The sequence below is a fragment of the Microtus pennsylvanicus genome, chromosome X (assembly GCF_037038515.1).
Source record: "Microtus pennsylvanicus isolate mMicPen1 chromosome X, mMicPen1.hap1, whole genome shotgun sequence".
Lineage (NCBI taxonomy): Eukaryota > Metazoa > Chordata > Mammalia > Rodentia > Cricetidae > Microtus > Microtus pennsylvanicus.
Window position 1 is genome coordinate 34,055,538 of NC_134601.1, and position 12,200 is coordinate 34,067,737.

Consider the following 12,200-nt stretch of genomic DNA (forward strand, 5'->3'; position numbering starts at 1 on the left):
CAGAGGAGAAAATAAATTGATATTACAGCACAATACTAAACCAATCCAGATACAGAAATACTATTAAAATTAATTAAAGCCAACTGCTGTACCACCAATAACTATGTACAAACAAATGGTAACAAGAATATAGTATAAGTGTCTTAGTTATGTTACTATTACTGTGAAGAGACGTAAGGAGCAAGGCAACTCTTTAAAAAAACGCATTTAATTGGGGACTTGCTTCAAGCAGACCGGCATGGCCCTGGAACAGAAGCCCAGAACTTTATATCCTGATCCACAGGCAGCAGGCAGAGAGAGACGTGGGTTTCAAAAGCTCGTACTCAGTGACATACCTCTTCCAAGGAGGACATACCACCTTCACACACCTCCTAATCCTTCTCAAACAGTACACCAGCCGGCAGCTAAGCATGTAAATAAACGAGCCCATTGGAGCCATTTTCATTAAACCACCACAGTAAGTTACAAAAGTTAGAAATTAAATAAAGTAATTGTAATGATAAGTGAATTATATAAAAGTAGAGAGCTAGAAAGGGAAAATGAAGAAAACACATAAAGGAAAGGAAATAGAAAAGCAGAAGAGTGTGAGGGAAACAAAGGGAGCAAATACATAGATTAAAATTAGATGAAGGAAATAACGGTAACAAGAATAAAAATGAAAACCTGAAGGCAGCTGTCTTAGTTAGGGTTACTATTGCTCTGACGAATCACTGTGACCAAAAACAGCTTGGGGAGGAAAGGGTTTGTTTTGCTTATGATTCCATGTATCTATCTGTTCATCACTGAAGGAAGTCAGGATAGGAACTTAAGCAGGGAAGGAACCTGGAGGCAGGGGCTGATGCAGAGGCCATGGAGGGATGCTGCTTACTGGCTTGCTGCTCATAGCTTGCTCAGCCTGTTTTCTTATAGAGCTCTCAGGGGTGACCCCACCAACACTGGCCTGGGCTCTTCCCCAAAAATCACTAATTATGAAAATGCCCTACAGCCAGATCTTATGGAGGCATTTTCCCAATTGAGCCTCCTTTCTCTCTCGTAACTCCCTTTGTGTCAAGTTAACATAAAACCAGCCAGTATGGCAACTTCAAAAACTAAAATAACACCGAGAGAGAGGGATGGGGAAGAGAACAACAGCAGCAAACAAGAAATGTGCGTGAGTATTTTCTTAATCCTCTAGTACTGGACTCTTCAGAGAGGCATATGGTAAGTTGATTCTGCAATCATTGTCTTTCCTCCAGCTCAGCTGGTACTGAGCTCTGGCCAGTTCAAAGTCAGTTGCCCCTCTGGCCTTCATTCTCTTTAAAAGCTTTGCCATCTTTGAGTCCCCAGAGCTGCTGCTCATTACGCCCAGCTTTGCAGCCTGTGGGTTCTCGCTTGTTCCAAAGACCAACCCTCTTCACACAGCCTGGTTGGCTGGTGGCAAAGCTGAGGGCTGCCCCTTAAATGCACCAGAGAGTGAAGGAGAGCAAAGTGCTGAGATCTATACTGGAGTGGGAGAGCCGAGGGATCCAGAATTCAGCCTACTGGGCTCTGTTTTCAGATCCCATCTGCGGTAATCCACTCTGTTGTAGGGAGGAGGATGCTGTAGAAACCATGCCATCCCTTGGACCTGGGCCCCAAATTCTCGGTCCTGTCTGCAGTCATGCACATATGGCAGGGAGGCCCCCCTAGAAGAACTATCTACTGACTACCACTAACCAGGGGCTCTCGGTTTTCAGTCTCTATTGTTATCCTCAAGCAAGTTGTTGGATTTGCTCCTCACCTCAGGGTGCGGCCATGTACCAGAGTCTAAAGGTCTCAGTGTGTCCACATCTGATTCTCATTCCATATTCCATAATTGTCTCTTGGGCACCATCTCTCCTGCCTAGATCAAGTACCTGGAAAACACATGTGATATGAATGGATGGAAGGACAGATAGTATACTTTAATTTTTTTTACATTTAGTTGTTATATGTTTGCATGTGTCCTTATGTATCAAGGTACACGTAGAGAGGTCAGAGGACAAGTTTTGGGGAGTTAGTCTTTTTTCTCCATCATGCAGATTCCCGAGATGAAACTGAAGTTGGTGGGCACCTTTACCTGCTGCGCTGTCAAATGTAGACCCTCCCTCTTTTCTCTTGCCTCCTGGCTCTTTGCACAGGTCACTCCACGTGAGTACATCCAGTCTTTCCTCTTTCTGCCTCCATTGCTTCATGCCCATAACTCTGATTCAATTTCTTTTCCCCTTCATATAGGTGCTCAGATATTTCTTTCTCATATTTCTTGATCTTTCAAATGCTTTTTCACATTAGGCTAACTTGTGTATCTTTTCTGTGTTCCTGTAACACATTTTATATCTTATGGTATTTTTTCACTAGATCGTCATTTATGATGTTATAATCTTTTTCCTGTTAACTTTTCTTTCCTTGAGTACATAGCTTATGTCTTAGGCATCTCTATGTTTTGAGCATCTGTCACAGTGATAAGCACCCAGTAACTTGTTAAATAATTAATTAATTCCATCAGTTAAGGTTTAAGGAAGCACCTCTTACCAAACCCACTTCATTTCCTGAAATGCCATTTCCTTCACAGACCAATTTTTCTGTGTTTGAACCACCTCCAACTTCTTGTGTCAGGGATTTCCTCTCAGTATTTGAAACCAACCAGTATCTAAGAGTTGAAATTTGTGACAAGTACCCTGGAAGGTTCCAGAATGAAGCGTCTGTGTGAATGATTAAAACAGCAAAGCTGAGCCGGGCCGGGCGGTGGTGGCGCACGCCTTTAATCCCAGCACTTGGGAGGCAGAGGCAGGTGGATCTCTGTGAGTTCGAGACCAGCCTGGTCTACAAGAGCTAGTTCCAGGACAGGCTCCAAAACCACAGAGAAACCCTGTCTCGAAAATCCACAAAAAAAAAAAAAAAAAAAAAAAAAAAAAACACCAGCAAAGCTGTATATGGCAGACAGTGAGGAAAATGACAGTAGTATAATGTGTTGTTTTTATTCATATCATTCTTGCCCATTTCTATTTCAGTGAGGGGGAACATGAATAAGGCATGGGGTCCTTCCTTTGTTCTCTGAATTGGGTACAGGTGCCTCAGCTCTTCTGGTTCTGGTGGGTGCTGGCTTCCATTCTTAGCATCAATCAGTGGCTCCCTGAGCTTGAGTTTGTGAAACCAAATTGGCAGCCATGGCTTTGCAATCTCTGTTAAAGATGAAAATATCCAAATTGCAAATTACAGAAGGATCAATTAATTTGTTACTGTTAGTTACCATTTTGCAATGAATTTTTTAAAATATAAAGTTCTAATATAGATGTTATCTCTGTGATCAAAATGCATGCAAGGAGTCACAGAAAAGAACAGTAATAGTGGTAGTCTCCCAAAACGTTCCTATGTAACATGGCTAGCATGGGAATTTATATTCAGCTGGAAATATTTCACATTTCATATTTCACATTTATTGAATAGTTACTTTGTATTAACTGTTGTGTGAAATGCTTTTTATTCGTGATTTCCTTTAGTCTCTCTAATAGCTCTGAGAGGTCCAGAATATTATTTCAACTTCAGCAGAGGAGGGGACATGGAAGACTCACATCATTAGTTAAATACATGGAAAAACAAGACACAATTAAACCCAGATGTATCTAACTTTAAGGTTCATGGTATCCTGCTGGCTAGTTTTATGTCAACTAGACCCAACCTAGAGCTATCTGAAAGGAGAGGAACCAATTGAGAAAAGGCTTTCATAAGTTCATTTCCTTAATTAGTGATTGATGGGGGAGGAGGGCCCAGTCCATTGTGGGTGGTGCTACCCCTGGGCTGGTGACACTGGGTTCTATAAGAGAGCAGGCTGAGCAATCCTAGGGAAGAAAGCTAGTAACGAGCACGCCTCCATGGTTTCTGCATCAGCTCTACCTCCAGGTTCTGACCCTGTTTGAGTTCCTGTCCTGACTTCCTACATTGATGAGCTACAATGTGGAAGTGTAAACCAAAGAAGCCCTTTCCTCCCCAACTTGCTTTTCTTCATGGTGCTTCACCACAGCAATTGAAAACCTAACTAACAGTATTCACACATTAATACAAATTTTGTTGTGTATGTATTAGAATTCTCAGAGAAACAGAACAGAGAGTCAGAAATACAGAGAAAAACAGACACACAGACAGAGACAGATCAGCTAATGTAATTAAGGTTCAAAATCTGCAGGGTAGAGACCCAGGTAAGAGCCTATGTTGCAATTCGTGTCCACTCTCCTCTTATGAATATGCTAATTTTTTCCACTACTGCTTTCAACTTCCTAGACAAGACCTACCTCTGCCACTTTATTCAGTCTCCTGATAGGAAATTGAAAGCTTACCTTCATAGAAACATGTAGAAGAGATTTCTGGGTATTGTGATCTAGCCAAGCTGACACAGTGAAGTAAGTCTCATGGTGTCTAATTTCTGTTTAGTGCAAAAGTCTTTAATGATAAAGCTTTTAAAGAGCTTATTTGAGAAATCGTTGTATGCAAAGTGCCTCTTTGAAATTTCTAAATTGATATACAAATAAATGAACTTCCTTGAAATATAGAATGTATATATATATATATATAGAATATTGATGTTTCAAAAATTGTAGTGTATATTTAGAAATTCTTTATGTTGAGAGAATAAAAGTTAATGGAAAATAAACCAAGGAATTTGAACTTTAGTCCAGAGAAAAAGAGATAGAATAAAGTAAGCAAAAACCACTCTTTATGCCACGAGGATATATTATATGGATGATGGTGATAGTGTCTTAAGGATGGTAATAGTGAACATATAAAATTTATTATGTAGGACTATCAAATATGCTGTCTGGGTATTGGAAGAAAATCCAAGACAGTCCTACATTAATAGGAGGATTTAAAGTAAGATTAGATGATCAGTATTTCTTCCTAAGACCTGTTCTATCAGGAAGCCAACCTTTTCTGAGTTCCCAGTGTGGGGCTCATTGGTTTGCATTTCACAAGTCATTGCTATGGGGGCAGAAAGCTGTCACATGTGCAAGAGGTGGGGACTTCTGTCTGTTGCTGTTCATTCAACTCAGGTGGTATTGTGGGTATGATTTGGGTAGTCTGCTGTAGTGGCCAGTTTGTCATAGTACATACTTTCCTACAGTTTGTGTCTAGCCTTCTTCCAAGAAACTCAGAGCCTTTTTGTTGATTATTTTGCCTGTTGGGGTTCAGGCATGATGCCATCCTGCCGGCTGTCACCTGGCAAGATGCATTCAAGCAGTACCCTGGCCAACCCAGGGTCCTATGGCTGCTACGTCACTATGTAGTCTGTACACAGGTGCAAAAGCCCCCTTTCAGAGACAAGCTCCATCCGTTCCTGCTCTCTTTCCCACAGTTCCTCTGTAGAGGCAGGTAAGTCTCTGCGCCACCTGTCTCTCTGCCTGTCTCTTCGTCTCTTTCTCTCAGACTCTCTTTTCTGCCACATCTGTCCCCAGAGACTGGCCTTCCCCTTCCACTCCCCTCTTTCCATTCTCTTTCTCTCAATAAAAGCCCTCCACATGAGCACTGTTTGTATGGGGTGTCTGTCTCTCACTCGCCATGGACCGCTAAGGTCCAGTCTCAGACCTTATCATAACATTGCCTCTCTTTTTATTTCAGTGCACACTTCACATAGTCAAAATGTGCTGGGTGACCACAGAGTGAAGTGTCTCTGGGGAGGCTTCAGAGGTTCCAACCGTAAAGTGAAGGAACTAGAGTAAGTTTCTAAGAAATATGTGGCATGTAATAACTGTGGAACTGCTTGAATGCCTGATATGTTTTTCAGAAGTTCATTGTGTGCAATGTTTATACTCTGTAAGGTAGGTTTTATCTCTGTTGTATAGCTAAAGAAACCAGGGATCCAGGAAAATTTGACTTTCCTCATTTCATACAGCTAAGTGATATACTAAGGATGGGATTCTAAAATCTACCACCAAATCTGATATGCTTTCCAGCAGCATGCCACATTTTGTAGAAATTATACTCATATTTGTTGTGGAATATTATTTTAAGATGTATTGACATTCATTTATGCTATGAAATATTTGTTTACTGATGCAAAAAAATGTATTGCATTTATTTATGTTGCATTTGTTTGACTCTTTGAAACTGTCATTTTGCCTGTCTAAAGCACCTGATTGGTCTAATAAAGAGCTGACTGGTCAATAGCTAGGCAAGAGAGAGAAATAGATGGGCATGGCAGGCAGAGAGAATAAATAGAATAGAGAAAGGAAAAGGGGCAGAAGAAAAGGAGAGAGGACACATGGGGCTAGCCACATAGCCAGCAACAGAGGAAAAAGTAAAAGAAGAAATATAGAATAAAGATAAAAGCCCAGAGGCAAAAGGTAGATGGGATAATTTAAGATAAGAAAAGCTTGCTAGAAAAAAGCCAAGCTAAGGCCAGTCATTTATAGGAAAGAATAAGTCTCAGTGAATTTATTGGGAGCTGGGTGGCAGGCCCCCCCCAAAGACTAAAGAGTAGAACCAACAAATTATACACATTTAACTATATAAATAATAGTTACATGTGATAAGAGATGTCTAGTTGGGATTCTGTGCCCTCCCCCATTAGTTGGCAATTTCACTTAAATCGCCTTCATATATGTATATATATATATTTAAAAGTTTCTATGGTATTAATTTTCCATACTATCTTTCAGATATCCCTTAGTTTCAGTTGTCCCTCACCATATTCATCATTCTCCTCTCCCATTTTCTTCCCTATTGATCTTCCCATTTAGAACCCCCATGTATCCATAGCCATCTATTTATTCTTCTTTTTAACTATAATAAGTTACTACTACTACTAATTCTCTTTTTTATATAATAGCTTCATTGTATAAATGTACTACATTTCCTTTATCCATTCTTCTGTTGAGGAACATCTAGGTTGTTTTCCAGGTTCTGGCTATTACGAATAGAGCAGCAATGAACATGGTTGAGCAGGTGTTCTTGTGGTAGAATGAAGCATCCTTTGGGTACATGCCTAAAGAGTGGTATAGCTACCTGCTGAGGTAGAGTGAGTCTTAGCTTCCTGAGGAAACACCACACTGATTTCTATAGTGTCTGTCAGAATTTGCACTTCTATTAGCAATATATGAATGTTCTTTTTACTCCAAATCCTCAACAGCCTGAGCTGTCACTTGTGTTTTTTATCTTAGCCATTTTGACAGGTGTAAGATGAAATCTCAGAGTCATTTTGATTTGCAATTCCCTGATGGCTAAGGATGTTGAACATCTCCTTAAGTGTTTCTCAGCTGTTTGAGATTTTAGAGTTCTTTATATATTTTAGATACTGGTCCTATGTATCAGATATGGAGTTGGTTAAAAAAAAAACCGTTTCCTATTCTATAGTCTGATGCTTTGTCCAATTGACAGTCCTTTGCCTTACAAAAACTTTTCAGTTTTATGAAGAAGTTTCATTTATGTTGATCTTAGTACCTGTGCTAAGTCTTCAGAAAGTCTTCCTGTGCCAGTGAATTCAAGACTATTCCCCACTTTCTTCTATCAGGTTCAGTGTACCCGGTTTTATGTTGAGGTCTTTGATCCATTTCGAATTAAGTTTTGTGCAGGGTAATAATTGTGGATCTATTTTGGTTCTTCTACATGCAGCCATCCAGTTTGACCAGTATCAGTAAAGGTTAGCAACTGACCTGTCATTTACACCTGCTGGGAGAGGGAAAATCAGTTTTCTCCAATAGTGACACTGGCTATAGCAACTACTCCAGGGCAGATTTCATGTTAAGGAGTAGTTGGCCAACATATAAATCAACTCAACAGTTTTTTATGTGCTTTTATTTGGTTACAGTTTTTTTTGTTTTGTTTTGGGGGGAATTTTGTTGTATTGGGCTTTTGTTTTTGAGAAAGAACTTAAATTTGTGTATTTAGGGATCTGGGATGATTTAGGACAGGGGAATAATATGGTCAAAGTATATTTAAATTTACAATTCTTTTATATAATAAGAAAAGAATAGCTACAGATGTTGGATTTGGGGCTAGATGTGAATGATATTATCACAAGTTCTTCAAATTACAAGGCTGCCCTTAGGGACATTTATATAATAAACATCAGCTGAACTGTGGGAGAGACCCCCTGTGTGCTGGAGACCTCACAAGGGGATTCTTTGGGTAGGTGAGGTAGGAACTAGAATTCAAGAGAAGAAGCAGGGAGATTGGTAGGATGTTCTCAAAAATTCAAAATAACTGTAATAACAGATTTTTTTGTTTTCTCTGAGTAGCTTGAGCACATACCATTTCACGAATGCTCTCTTCTTGCAAGTCAGACTTTAAAAGAGCTATTTGTTTTGGGCAATGTCCTTGGAGATACAGGGGCCCAACATCTTTGTGCAGGTCTGCTGCACAGAAAAGATGCCACTGAGAGTCTTGTGTAAGTTCTTGTTCTGGGCTTTTTTTCCTGGGCTTTAACCTTTGGGAGTCAGTTGGACTCTCTGCTGCCTTCCTTACTAGCTGCCCTATGTTTCCATTTCTCCAAGCTTTCTGAGTGTCCCCTTTCTGTTTTCTTTTGTGTTTATTTTTTTATGTGTGTTGGTATTTTGCCTGCACGTATATCTGTGTGAGTGTGTAGGCTCTCCTGGAACTCGAGTTACAAATGGTTGTGAGCTGCCATGTGGGTACTGGGAATGAACCCAAGCCCTTTGAAAAGAGTAGCCAGTGATCCTAACTGATGAGCCATCTCTCCAACCCTGGACTGTCCCCTTTCTGCAGCTTGTTGTAAGCATCTTGCCCGGGTCCTCATCTCTACCCAGAGCCTGACAGTACTTCTGCTGCTAATTCATAATACCATTGTAGCTTTGAGACTAAAATGGATCTGTGAAGGATTCAAACAGCCTGGCAGTTACCAGATCTGACATGAGTATCAGGAACAGTATAGGCACAGATAGAGTTCATGATGTTACAGCAGCCGCTAAGTTGTTTTTCTGTTTTTGTTTGTTTGTTTGTTGTCCTGGTGATTGAATCTCTAGAGGAAGCAGAGTGGGAGAGAGGAAGAGAGGGAGGGGCAGGAGGGAAGGGGGAGAGAGGGAGAAGAACCAGCTCATGTGGAGGGAGTAAAGCATCCCTGACCCTGAATCTCTGCTGTTCCCTGCCCAAATGGTCTTTTTCACATGGCACTCAGATTTTTTTCTAGTATCTTTTTCTAAATGACTCCTAGAGTGTCCTGGAGCAGCCAAGACGATGATATCCTCTTCTCTATTGTATATTGGCATGTTGTAGACCTGTTACCCGACCAGACTGTGTTGTCAGGATGTGTGCATTGCATTCTGTATTAACCACCATTGGAGAGACCTTGATCTCAGTGGTGATGCTTTAGGCGATGAGGCTATGCAGGTCCTGTATGAAGGATTGAAACACCTTCGCTGTAAACTACAGTTCTTGTGGTGAGTACCAGGAGAGGCTGTGTTCTAGGCTGCATATAGGAAACTTGGGATAAAATTAAGTTCTCTCTTTTTTTTTCCAGGATTAGGGAGGTTGGTTGAGACAGTCTTGCCACAAACACCAGGCTGACTTTGGATTTGGTATCAATCCATCTGCCTCTGCTTCCTGAGTACTGGGATTAAGATATATATCATCATGCCTAGTGAAGTTGATTTCCTTCTATTTTTAATGTTTTACATTATGATTGCAAAGGCACAGAAGGAAGATACTTGAAGTTAAAGACAAGCTGTTTCTATGTGGAATTGGAAATAATTGCAGGGAAATAATGTTCTTACTAGGTATATTTACATATTTGTAATATTTGATGTTTGAATAGTTATGTCACCAAAATGGATGCGCAAATAATTCAGTTTACAACAAATGTTTGATGACTATAAAGTTCAAATCAGGATACATTGTTTCTAAATTTATAAGAACTCTAGAACTTTCTAAATATTGACTAAACTTTGAAAAGTAATTGAAGGATTTGAATCTGTGCAATAACTTGATCAATGTATGGAGGACTGGTACGATGAATTGCTATGTGATATACTAGGAAATTTTATGAAGTGTACCCATTACACGAATTTTCTAATGATTTCTAAGAGTTGAGCATCTGGTGACACCTGTAAGGTCTCTCACCGGTATAGATTCTGTGGTGATCTTGATTTGTGTGATGGGAAAAGGACTTGCCACATTATTGACATGTGTGTCTTGTCTTTGGGATGAATTCTCTTATGCCTAGTGAGGCAGGAGCATCTGTTGAAGCACTTTCCACATTCCTTAGAGTTGGATTGCCTCTCTTTATTTTGATTGCTTATATAATGCTTTTCTTACCTCTGGTCATGAAATATATCTGATACCAAAATCTGGATAGAATCTTGTATGTCTCCTGTGTAAATAGGTCTTGTGTTTGATGGGAACACAGAATGACTTCGCCATGGCCCCAGGTGGCAAGCAGGCCTCCACCATTGGCACACTCCTCACCCGCTCCATTTCTTCCTTTCTGTCCTTCAATAGCACATGGCTCATTCTGCTTTTCTCTCTCCCAGTCTTCACCACATACTGCCTTATCATAATAAGGCTCACATGCCCAGTGCCACAAGGTGCCAGATGTCTCCCCATTGGCCTAAGAACCCCGACCGGCTCGTCCCCGTGTGAGTAGAACTGTATCAGGCGAAGGCAGCTGTCTTCCCACCTTGTTTTCTTTCTTGAATCTCTGATCCTTCACAGGTTGGTAGATTGTCATCTTACAGACACTTGTAGTGGTGCTCTTTCCTCTGTCCTCAGCAGAAGTGAGAACCTAATATTCCTAGACTTAAGTGAAAATGACTTCAAGGATTTTGGAGTACAAAGGCCGTGTGATGCACTGATTTGTCCAGTGTGTAAGCTTGAGACATTCTAGTAACTCATTGTTATGGGCAAAGTGGGAAGGCAGGCAACAGGATAGCCATGTTGGATTTTGTAAGAGAAGCTGCAGGTAAAAAATGGAGCTGATTGGTGGTGGCACTTGCCTTTAATCCCAGCACTCGGGAGAAAGAGACAGATCTTTGTGAGTTCAAGGCCATCCTGGTCTACAGAGCTAGTTCTAGGATAGCTAGGGCTCTTACAAAGAGAAACCCGGTCTTGAAAAAAAGGAGAAATTTAGGGCAGGCTAAACCTAGGCAAAATGGCAAAGTAAATGAAATTACCAATAGACTCCTGCTTTCCTTAGATATGAACAGGAGCAGAGGCAAGTAATAGGCAGCTTATCTCTCGTTGCTAAGAGAAATCCTATAGTAGAAAAGGAACATGGGACCTGGGTCTTGCTAGGTTTGGCTCAAATTCTAGATCTATTATTGACTATGTAATCAAGATAACTTAATCTCTCTGAGCTTTAGTATCCTTACTTGTTAAATGAAGACAATACTGCTTTCTGACTACTTGAAGTCAATATGAGGCTTGAATTGAAAACTCAATTGTGAATGTCCCTAGTATGTATATGTAGCACATAGGAGGTTCTACATGTTAATCCAATTGCATTTCTATTACTTATACCTGCTAGTGTGCTAATGCTACCATTTTGAGTATCTTTGAATCTCAAGGGGGATGAAAATGTCCTGGTGTGACTTCAGGTAGTGGAGATCTCAGCCTTCTGTGATCCATCTGCCAGCTCAGCAGGCCGACATGGCACACACAGTCATTTTTAATCACAGTACAGCTATGCTCCATTGGCAGCTTACCAGTGGCCAGGTGGCCATTCGTTTCTTTTACAGACCAGTACACGGAATGGAAAGTAAAGGCTTAGTGTAAAAAGTCCGTAGTAGAAAGCCGCTTTGATAGATTGAAGCAGGACTGAATTCAGCATAAAGACCTGATTGCAAACCTGCAACAGAAATTGCTGCTCTGCTAGCAAAGTGGTGTCTTTTGGTTTCAAAAGCTCGAGAGTGCTTATTACCAGCCAGAGAGAGGGAACTGTGCATAATGTGATTAAGTCTTGAAGCCTAGGGACTTCTGTAGTAGTGTTTTAATAGAAATGTGAATGGAATATTTATTGTCGATATTGATATAACCCTTACTGCTTCTTTAAATGTAGAGTAGCCTAACAGTGACGTCACCCTACAGCTTGTGTGCTACAATAAAGGTTCTAAATAACAGCAAGGAGAAATTGTTTTGTTGGGATGGAATGCCATTATGTGTTTCTGTCTAAATTGTGGTGCCGTTTCTTACTTCACTTGTGCTTTGTCTTTTAACAAGCATGCTTCTACTGTATTTTAGGCCGACTTCTCAACCTTTATAAT

At 40.5% G+C, this 12,200-nt stretch overlaps 1 protein-coding gene across 8 annotated transcripts in view; it reads left to right on the forward strand.

The window, feature by feature from the left end:
• The window catches only part of Vsig1 (V-set and immunoglobulin domain containing 1), a 163,166-nt gene that overhangs the window by 71,875 nt on the left and 79,091 nt on the right, over positions 1-12,200 (forward strand). The window contains exons 5-6 of one of the 8 annotated variants that reach the window (XM_075958172.1): positions 5,608-5,704; positions 10,473-10,577. The exons of 6 other annotated variants lie outside the window; for them this stretch is intronic. The gene's annotated coding sequence lies outside the window, so the exon portion shown is untranslated. The remainder of the gene's footprint in view (positions 1-5,607; positions 5,705-10,472; positions 10,578-12,200) is intronic. One more of the 8 variants, XM_075958173.1, reaches the window with a different exon arrangement.